The sequence below is a fragment of the Amphibalanus amphitrite genome, unplaced genomic scaffold, assembly GCF_019059575.1.
Source record: "Amphibalanus amphitrite isolate SeventyFive unplaced genomic scaffold, NRLGWU_Aamphi_draft 002192F_arrow, whole genome shotgun sequence".
Classification (NCBI taxonomy): domain Eukaryota; kingdom Metazoa; phylum Arthropoda; class Thecostraca; order Balanomorpha; family Balanidae; genus Amphibalanus; species Amphibalanus amphitrite.
In genome coordinates, this window is record NW_024883683.1 from 36,948 (window position 1) to 47,744 (window position 10,797).

Below are 10,797 nucleotides of genomic sequence, written 5' to 3' on the forward strand. Positions count from 1 at the left end.
ACCTGACCTGATGAACTCGCTGAGTGGCATCCTGCAGCGTTGGCGGGAGAAGGCAGTCGCTGTCACATCGGACGTGGTGGCTATGTTTAGCCAGGTCAGCATGGACGTAAAAGACCGCCCGAGCCTACGTTTCCTATGGCGTGGCTCACGACGCACCGGCGAGTTTGATGTTTATGAGTCACCAGTGCTCATATTCGGTGCAACATGTTCACCCAGCGTGGCCAACTACTGCTTCAGGCGAACAGTAGAAGACTTTGGAGATGGCGACTCTGTGGTGGCAAGAGCAGCAATGGAAGACACGTATGTTGACGACGTGATCACTGGGACGGACAATGAAGATGAAGCAGCTACGCTCATCAACAAGCTGACAACAGTCCTCAGTCGGGGAGGCTTTGAGCTGGGTCCTTGGGCTTCCAATTCACACGCAGTTCTCAGCCAACTCCAGCCTGAGCAACGGAATGATGAGGACATCACGCTCAATGATGAAGAATGTCACCGAGCTCTAGGCGTCGTCTGGAAACCTGGACAGGACATTCTCACATATCGAGCTCATGAGCCGCCAGAATCCCCAACGAAGCGCCTCATTCTGAAGACCGTCATGTCTGTGTATGACCCGATCGGTTTCTTGGCTGGCTGGCATCTTCGAGGCCGGCTGGTGCTTCAACAACTCTGGGATTACAAGCTCGACTGGGATGATGGTATCCCATCTGACATCAACGCAGAGTGGCAGAGGTGGACCCAAGAACTGCGAAGAATCTGTGATGTACAGCTACCCAGGCATGTCTTTCAGGGGCATCTGATCAAGGAGGTGGACTTGCACGGATTTTGCGACGCTAGTGAGAGAGGATTCGCCGCAGTCCTCTTCTACCGGTGGGAAGTAGATGGCGAAGTCCATGTCAGCTTTGTGGGAGCTCGAGCAAAGCTAGCCCCCACCAAAAGACTTTCTATCCCCAGATTGGAGCTTCAAGCTGCGGTGCTGCTCACCAGAATGATCTCCTGCGTGAAGAAAGAGGCACGAGTGGTGATCAAATCTACTCTGTGCTGGTCAGACTCAAAGAATGTTCTTGCGTGGATTCAGTCCAGCAGGCGAAGATATCACGTGTTTGTCAGCAACCGGATAGCTGAGATCCATGACGTCACGAGGCCGGAGGACTGGCGATACGTTCCCACTGCGCTAAACCCAGCGGACGCCGCATCGCGCGGTCAGAGTCTTCATGACCTGAGGCCGGAAAGCAGCTGGGCGCGCGGCCCTGACTTCTTGTGGCTTCCAGAGACAGAGTGGCCTTGTAGCGATCATGTCGAACCTGATGTGACCCTAAAAGATGATCCAGAGACCAAAACAGTACTGGCGACAGTGCCGTCACTCGCCGCCACCACTGTCTCAGTTCTACCCGATCCAGACCGGTTCTCTCGGTGGACAGTGGCCGTGCGCGCTGTAGCGACAATGAGACGCTGGTTGACCAGCCGGCGAGACGGAGAATCAGGCGAATTCTCGGTAGAAGAGTTGACTGAAGCAGAACACTTATGGATGAAGTCAGTTCAGGAAGAACACTACTCGCAAGAGCTGAAGGACTTACGAGCCGGGCTGCCAGCTGACCCGAAGAGCACGATCGCGGGTTTGTCACCGATCCTGGTCAACGGTCTGCTCTGTGTGGACACGAGGATGAAGCATGCTCAATCACTGAGCCCCAGCGCAAAGCAGCCTCCAATACTGGATCGTCGTCACCGGTACGTTCAGCTGCTGATACAACATCTACATGAGCGGATGGGTCATCGGGCTAATGAAGCTGTTCTCGCAGAGCTGAGGCAGCGCTGCTGGATACCGCACGCGCGGTCAGCAATCCGCTCTGTGGTGAAACACTGCCAAGTCTGTAAAAACCGAAAGGCTCAGCCTCAGTCAGCACAGATGGGACAACTGCCGAGGTCACGCGTGACTATGCTGGATGGTCCATTCGCCTCTACTGCGGTAGATTATTTCGGTCCAATCCTTTCAACAAGGGGTAGGTCCACGGTGAAGTTGTGGGGCATTTTCTTCAGATGCATGGCGACAAAGGCGACCCATCTGGAGCTGACAGACAGCCTCGACACAGAGGCGACTCTTATGGCGATCTCAAGATTTCAGGCCAGGCGTGGAAACGTGAGAGAGCTGTGGTCCGATAATGGAACGAATCTTCGAGCCGCAGAAAAGGAACTCAGAAAATGCATTGAAAGCCTAGACCAGAACAGGATGAGAGAAAAGCTAGCAGTGAGCAAGATCACTTGGCACTTTTCTCCCCCCGCTGATCCGGAGGCCGGCGGTGTCTGGGAGAGAGGAATCCGCACGGTGAAGGAAACCCTAAGACTCATCCTAAAGGAGCAGAGGCCGAGATATGAAGTGCTGATGACACTCCTCTGCGAAGTGGAAAAGATCATGAACTCAACGCCCTTGACTCACGTTTCAGTGGACCCAGCAGATGATGACGTTCTGACACCGTTCCATTTTCTCATCGGAAGAGCGACAGCGTCATACCCTGTTGGAACGGAAGAGCAGGACGGCGACTTGAGGAAGAGGTGGCGGTACGCACAAACACTGGCGGACCACTTCTGGCGTCGCTGGATGCGCGAATACTTACCAGCTATAAGCAAGCGATCGAAGTGGCTGAACAGCACGCGGAATGTGGAAATCGGTGACGTGGTCATCGTGGCAGATGAACGCCATCCACGAGGGCTATGGCCGAAAGGCATAGTCGAAGAAGTGATGACGGGTCGAGATGGGGCGGTCCGATCGGCACGGGTACGGACCATGCACGGACATCTCCATCGACCGGTGCGGAAACTCGTCGTCCTCCCAATTATCTCGAGACAAGGCTCGAGGAGGCCGGGATGTTGAGGACGGCTCGAGCATCATTCATTCTCATTGATTCATTCATTCAATCATGTTTCATTTAGATGCGCACGTCCATCAGAGGACTGCAATGCCAGATTCATGTGCCTCTGCGCGAGGATCAATAAAATCAAGATCAGTGTGACAAAGTGATCATGTAAAAGAAGAGAGAGAAAATTATTGTTCATGGTGGATTTTAGTGTTTTGTAAGATGCCGATTTTTACAATAAACTAATATGATATCGCCATAGAACTAACTCTCCCTGTACAGTACGTACACTGTTGCAGTACGCAACACATTGTAAATGTATTTGGAGAAAAGTGTGAAAAAAGAAACCGAGAAAAATGTTCTCGGATATATTGGAGGCGCATATAAAGGTACGCGCATCTGTGACACGCCGTACTTTCTTGTGAACCGAAAATCGATGTTATCACATTTTTTTCGAAATTCCGAGGACGGAATTTTTCCAAGGTTGTTTCTGATGTGACACGCCGTACTTTCTTTCGAACCGAGTTTCATGTAACACGCTGTCCTATCTCCGAGCCGTGTGGACCGATCGATTCCAATCGACGCGCTTCGCTGCTCCCTATAAAAGCAGCAGCGACGCGGACGCGGGGCACTACGCATTCGTTCACTCACGCTGGAGGACTGTCAGTCATTCGCGGTGTGTGATCGTTCGATGTGAGAATCGCCGTCGATACCGGGCTGACTGGTCGGCTTCTTGACCCCCCTGCGACCGACAACTATCATGTAAGTCCGGCAGCGCGTCGCCGGTCATTCGGCGGCATTAGATTCTCCAGCCTATCGAATGCTTTATTTTTGGCCCACTAACATAAAATCTGAGTCTGTCAATTGATTCAAATATCTCGGTAAATGGTCACTTACTCGTGGAGTTCAGACTTCTGCATCATTTTTGTGTGCGTACTGTTAACGTCGTCATAAAGAGTTGTGCAAATCTCGTACCCACTATAACGCCTTCGCTTGCTCTGAAGTTAGTTTATGTCTGCGTGCATTCACGTGTGTATGACGCGGATTGTGCATGTCAAATATGTCGTGCTCCCACTGCCACCCCTACTCCCTCCTCTTGAAATTAGCACGTAACATACAATATAACCCACTGACGAAAGTAGACTATGATGGTGAATGAGGGGCTATAATGAAAGGGGAATGATCGAAGCGATGGGTTGACGAGGTCGGGTAGCAACTGGGTTCGAAGCAACTGGGTTCGAAGATGCTGAGTTGAGAGTCACGCCAGTGGTATCCACAACACAAGGAGAAGGAGCTGTCCTCATGGAACTGGTTAATCTGGGAGACACCGAAGTCAAGCTGGAACCAGGCTGCCAACTCGGCATCGCCACAGAAGTTGACGAGGACGAGTTGGTTGACACCGCCAAAGGCTGGGCAGTCCGACAAACAACAGAGGCCAGCGAAGACCCCCAAGATGATGGGCCCACCTGGTGTCCCGAACAGCTGAAAATAGGAAACGTCACTGAAGATGAAGCAAAGCAGATCAAGTCAATGTTGAGAGACCACGCTGAAGCATTCTCCTTTCGAGGAGAGCTAGGACGCTGCAAGCTCCTCAAGCACACCATCGAACTGACCAGCAACAATCCGGTGCGGAGACCTCCCTACAAAGTTCCAGAGTCTCAACGAAAGGTGATGGAGGACTGCATCCACGAGATGTTGGATCAGGGTGTCATAGAACCAACCGTCAGTCCCTACAGCTCACCAGTGGTCTTGGTTCCAAAGAAGTCAGGAGAGTGGAGATTCTGCGTCGACTACCGAGCGCTAAACGGCATCACAAAACCGGACAGTTTCGCCCTCCCTCTAGCTTCCGACATCTTCTCGACGCTGGGAGGTGCTAAAGTAATGTCAACCTTGGACCTGGACAGAGGCTTCTGGCAGGTAGAAATGGCCGACGAGGACAAGGAGAAGACGGCATTCACCTCCTTCCTGGGCTCCTTCAGCTTCCAGGTCATGCCCTTCGGGCTCCGTAATTCTCCGAGTACGTACCAGCGCCTGATGTCGCATGTGCTGAGCGGATACACCGGTGTCTTCTGCCACGTCTTCATCGACGATATCATCGTGTACTCAAAGGACATGAATGAACACCTTGACCATCTGGACAAAGTCATTGCTCGAGTTCGTGAGGCAGGACTGAAGCTGAAGCCAAAGAAGTGCAAGTTTGCATGTGCTTCAGTGAAGTATCTCGGACACGTCATCAGCAACGGTACCATTCAGCCTGATCCCGAAAACATCCGAGTTGTGAGGGAGCTGAAACCACCAAAGACTGCCAAAGAAGTCAGGTCGTTCCTCGGATTGGCCTCCTACTACAGAAACTTCGTCAAGGACTTCAGCCACATAGCCAGACCGCTCACAGCCCTAACAAAGAAGAATGTCAAGTTCGAGTGGAACGAGGCACAGGAGACGGCTTTCCAGAAGCTGAAAACCGCCCTCACAAGTGAGCCCATCCTCCAGCTGCCCAACTTCGAGGAGCCGTTCACGCTCATGACCGATGCAAGTTCAGTGGCCCTTGGAGCAGTGCTAGCCCAAGGAAAAGCAGATCCCAAAGGTCCCGTCATCGCCTACGCATCCAAGGGATTGAGTCCACAAGAGCAAGCCTACTCAGCAACCGAGATGGAAATTCTCGCGCTGCTATACGGGTGCAACCACTTCCGAAGCTACCTGCTAGGGAGGAAGGTGTACGCCATCACAGACCACTGGGCTCTGAAGTGGGTCGCTTCCCTAAGGAGCCCAAACCCACGGCTCCAGCGATGGGCCCTTGCACTCCAGGAGTACGACCTTGAAATTATCCACCGCAGCGGGGCGAACAACTCAAACTGCGACTTTCTATCTCGACTTGAGCAGCGTAAGGAGGACGAAGACCGACCGGTGCTATGTTCACTGTTCGAACAAACTTCCGTTGCCTGTACAACATCTGAAGGGGCTAAAACATCGACCAGAGACGAGCAGCGCCCATCATCAGGTCAAGGGAGACCACAGGAGCAGCACGACGCTGTACTTGGTACTACACCTACAACTACACAGCATGCTCCGACAGCGGAGGGAGGAGAACCGGGACAACGAAACAGCGAACTGCACACAGCGAGGTCCGTCTCAGAACACGAACCGTTCGAGGGGGGTCGCAAGCAAATTCAGCAGTGGCAAAGAAAGGACGAAGACTGCCAGCTCCTTAGAAGTCATCTGGAGGAAGCCGATGAGAAACCACCCTGGGCGGAAGATCACTGGTTCCGGATCGCTGCCGACGACGTCTTAGAGGAGGTGACGGTGGACAGGTCGGGAGAAGTGCGATACAAATTGGTAGCCCCGAAGCGGTTGCAGCCTTTGATTCTTCGCGAAGCTCATCAAGGACACCTGGGAACCAAGAAGACTCTGGACAAGATCAAGGCAAAGTACTTCTTCAAACGCATGTACTCCACGACGGAGCAGTACGTGAAGACCTGCGAAACATGTCAAGTGAAAGACAAGGGCCGCAAGCCACGAGCGCCGTTGGGTGAGATGCCACCCCCTAAGGGACCATGGGGCACAGTATCTATGGACTATCTCGGACCACTACCGATTACGTCAGGGAGCAGAAACCAGCACATCTTGGTGATCACAGACTATCTGACCAAATTTCCGCTAGCTATCGCTACACGGGATCAGACTGCATCCACCACCGTCAAAGTTCTACGTGAGAAGTTCCTCGAGTATGGAGCACCTGAAGTCCTCTTGAGTGACAATGGCCCAGCGTTCCGGAGCACGGCGATGCGCGATTTCTGCGCTGAGCTAGGCATCCAGCAGGTGTTTACATCACCTTATGCACCATCTACAAATGGACTGGTCGAAAGGTTCAACAGCACGCTGGGGAGGATGCTACGAGGCTTCGTAGCCGAGAATCAATCGGACTGGGATCGGTATCTGCCGGAGATTCTGTTTGCGTATAGGACGGCAGCACAAGAATCAACAAGAGAGACTCCATTTTTCCTCATGTTTGGCAGGGACCCAAGGACGCAGCTGGATCGACACACGGAAAACGATCAGTCGGGGTTTGAAACAGTGGAGGAGGCCAGAGCAGTCATGACGCGTCGACTCCACGACGCGTTTCAACTAGTTCAAAGCCGGCTCAAAATAGTGAGGGAAAAACAAAAGAGACAGTATGACAAAAGAACAAAACCAGCTAACTATGACATCGGAGACGCAGTGCTGCTACTGGATGAGAGGGTTCAGCCGGGGATGTCCAAGAAACTGAATCGCTGCTGGAAACCCGGCTACCGGGTCGTGGGGAAAACTGGTCCTCTCACCTTCCTCATCGAGAACCCATCAAGGAGAGGGGATGTCAAGAGAGTTCATGTCAACCGACTCAAGCCACACCTAATAACACACGCACTACCCCAAGGGAGCGAAAATGAAAAGCAAGAGACTGAATCACGCCTGAGGCGTTGGCAGAATGAACGACAGCGCAGATGGGAGGAGCTCGAAATACCAGTCCAGCCACCGCCTACGTGGTTTTTGGACGACGGTGACGATGCACCTTTCAACGCATTACCAGCCATGGTCAATCAACCAGCCGACAACCCGAGACCTGCAGAACACCCCCTAGAAGTACGTGGTCCGATCATGCCAGCGGAGGATTGTTACCATCGTGCGCCTCCAAGCAGCCTCGACATATCCAGCCCCGAGCATGTGACCCCACTACCTCGTCAACGTCGCAGTATGACTGGCCGCGTACGGCAGATGATTGGCCATTCATATCCATCGCTGGTTGAGCGGACGTCGTTTAACAACCGTCAGGAACGCAAAAGACAAGATCCAGGTGACTCTGGCGCCCCGCAGCTCCGGAGATCCGAACGGTTGAGAAACCGAAATAAGCTTCCGAATCCTACCCCGTTCTTCCGTTAGAGCTACTCCCGCGATCCCAATGCTATCTCATAGGATAACCACCAGTTCAGACTAAAACATGCGAAGACATACCACGATAGTGACTAAACCGAAAGGTGACGTCAAGTTCTCCCTGCTTTCAGACGATCGACATGTCTGGGGCAGCCTTGTTGCTGGCCCTCTGCTGCTTCGCCTTAGCAAAGGACCAATAAATCATACCTGGAGTGAAATTCACGGAAACGGGGACACTGACTTTGGCCACCGGGTCACGGAACCTGCTCGTAGACCTGGATGCCATCCCCTTTGGCAGACCAGGTGCGCACCTTACGAAGAGCCAGCCAGGCAATGGACAAAGCGGTTAAGCGAGCTGTATCCTTCGAAGAGTACGCAATGCGTAACATCACCCCTCCAAACACTCAAAACATCACTGAAGATCTGATCAAAGTGTGGGATCCGGAGTTCACTATATTCGAACATGAAATAGACAGTATGGAAAAGGAAATTGAAACATTTTCATCTCTCAGCCAATCAAGAAAGAAGCGCAGTCTTATTCCTATAGTCGGGCGCGGTCTAGGGTACCTATTCGGTGTGGCTACAAACCAAGACGTCGCTAGCCTAAGAGAAATAGTGAATTTCACAGCAACCAAACAAGAGGACATCATTCATCGACAAGAAATCCAACTAACACTCTTCAACACGCTACACAGAGAACAGAAGAAACAGAACCGGGTAATACGCGTGCTGGGAGAGCGGACAGCAGAAATGGAGGAAGAACTGCAACGAGTCTCGAACACATTTGGCCAACTACCGCGGATCATGCTGCTTCTCAACAAGCTTACCTCACTCTCACGCATTCTGCATGCCAATCTAGGATCATATCGCCACGAAATCTCTCGGCTGGGACGTATTGTCACTAACCTGTCAAAGGGCAGCTTAGCACCAGGGCTCCTGTCAAACAAGGAGATGAAAAGAGTCCTGAGGGAGATTAAAGCGAATCTTCCAAATGGTTGGACACTCGCCATACCGGTCAGGGACACAATCTGGTTCTACTATGAAAGCTTGGCTGTGTCGGCCGTGTCGACATCAAGAGGATGGAGAGTGCAAATACCTATTCCGATCCGGTTGGAGAGCGCTGGGATCTTGAAGTTGTACAAAGGGGAGACATTTCCCATAATGAATCCAGACACCAATACATCAGTTATTCTTCAGCTACCTGCAAAGTACATTGCAGTATCTAATGATAAACTACAGCACATAGCACTAGATTCAGACGACTTAAACGACTGTTTGCATTTCGATCACACTTTTGTGTGCCCCAAGATAAACGCTATCCAGAGACGTGATGACGGTTGCATGTGGAATGCGTTTCTCCAAAATTCCGTGAAGATAGATGCGGAATGCAAACGAAGAGTACTGACTGGAAAGCCGACTCCAAAACACCTAGCTGGTGAAAAATGGTCCTACGCCTTTTGGAATGAAACAAAGATAAAGCTGAACTGCCCCTGGTTCCCTGAAAGCAAGGAAGTGGCCCTCAACGGTAACGGTGTTGTTCGCATACCAAATGGATGCTGGGTGACGGGAGACACTTTCACACTGCTTGGTAGCCTGCACGGTGCAAAGAAGATCAATATCGATTGGAAGGCCGGGGACGGTCCGATAAATGACTCAGCTGTCAACGAATTGACGAATATTACCGGCTGGATTGGCGACCTGAAAAGTTCCAGCCACGCTAAATTCCTTCAAATGAACCGGGGTGAAATACAAGATCTCTTCAAGGCGGATAACGAAGTGGACGTCGCGCTCGACGAATTGAAAAATACCTGGAACATCAAACGTGCGCAGGAGTGGAGGAGTACGACCACTTTCGAGTTCGCTGCGGACATCTCTCACTGGTCGATGTCCTCCACCGCCCTCCTCATCGCTATCATATTCATTTTGTACAAGACATGTTTGAGAGGACGCCGGACCCAATCCCCCGGCGTTGTGACCGTCACCCACACCACAAGAAGCGGCGCGGACCCGAACGACCTAGTTTCACTCCGACAGCGCGTGGAGGCGCAAGACACGGAAATACTAAATCTATGGAGGGAAATAAATAGAATGAAAAGGTATCAGCTATAAAGAGTCAAATCAAACATAAACACAACCTTCACCAAGTCCTTAAACTGCTATCCTAACCTCTGGCTACCCTGCCCTTCCCGGTCATACTTTGCAACATGATGCTGCCAGCATATACTTTCACAGATTCCGTCGGTCGGTGGCGCAATACCCGGACTGGCGACAACGGGAGCGGACAGAGCTGAGGGGACGGCTACACTCACACGCCGTCCGGTGGTCTCCCCAGTCACGGCTGCCAACCGCATCTGGTCCGGCCGTCACCTCTCAGTCAAACGGCCGTCGCTTCTCATCCGCTTCCAACCGAAGCCGGAAGTCAGCCACCAAATCAGCCGGAAACCCAGTACCGGTTACATCGGAACGGGGAGTTCACCACCCGCCCAACAGCCTACCGACGGAAACAGTTACTACTTCCTGACCTCGACACATCGAACCAGACCACTGCCGGTTCACAACGAAGGAAGAGAAGAAAGAAGAGAAGCAAGAGGGACAAGAAAAAGATAGAAGAGGAGTAGGAGGATAAGGAGCAAGACGAGGACGGGAAGCGAGGAGGAAGAGGAGAAAAAGGAGGAATACAAGGACGAGGAATACGACAAGGAAGGAGGGAGAAGAGAAAAGGGAGAAGACGAGTGATGACCGGAGGAAGAAGGAGACAAGAGACTAGCACGTATGCATACTGTAGAACTGTAGCGGTGTGGGTATACTGTAGTACATGTGCACTAGTGGTGTGTGGGTCGCCGCCGCTTGCACCATGGTATTTAGTTGTAGCAAGCGTGCCTGCAACGGCAAGGTCGCAGACGTCGCGATAGCTTGTAAGAAATACCGAGATATTTGTATCAATAATGTAGCACGCGCCCGATTTCCGTTGTACTTCAGCGAACCATGCTCACCTCGATGTACTACGCCTGTTGTACCGCAATGTCGAAATCCCGGGGGC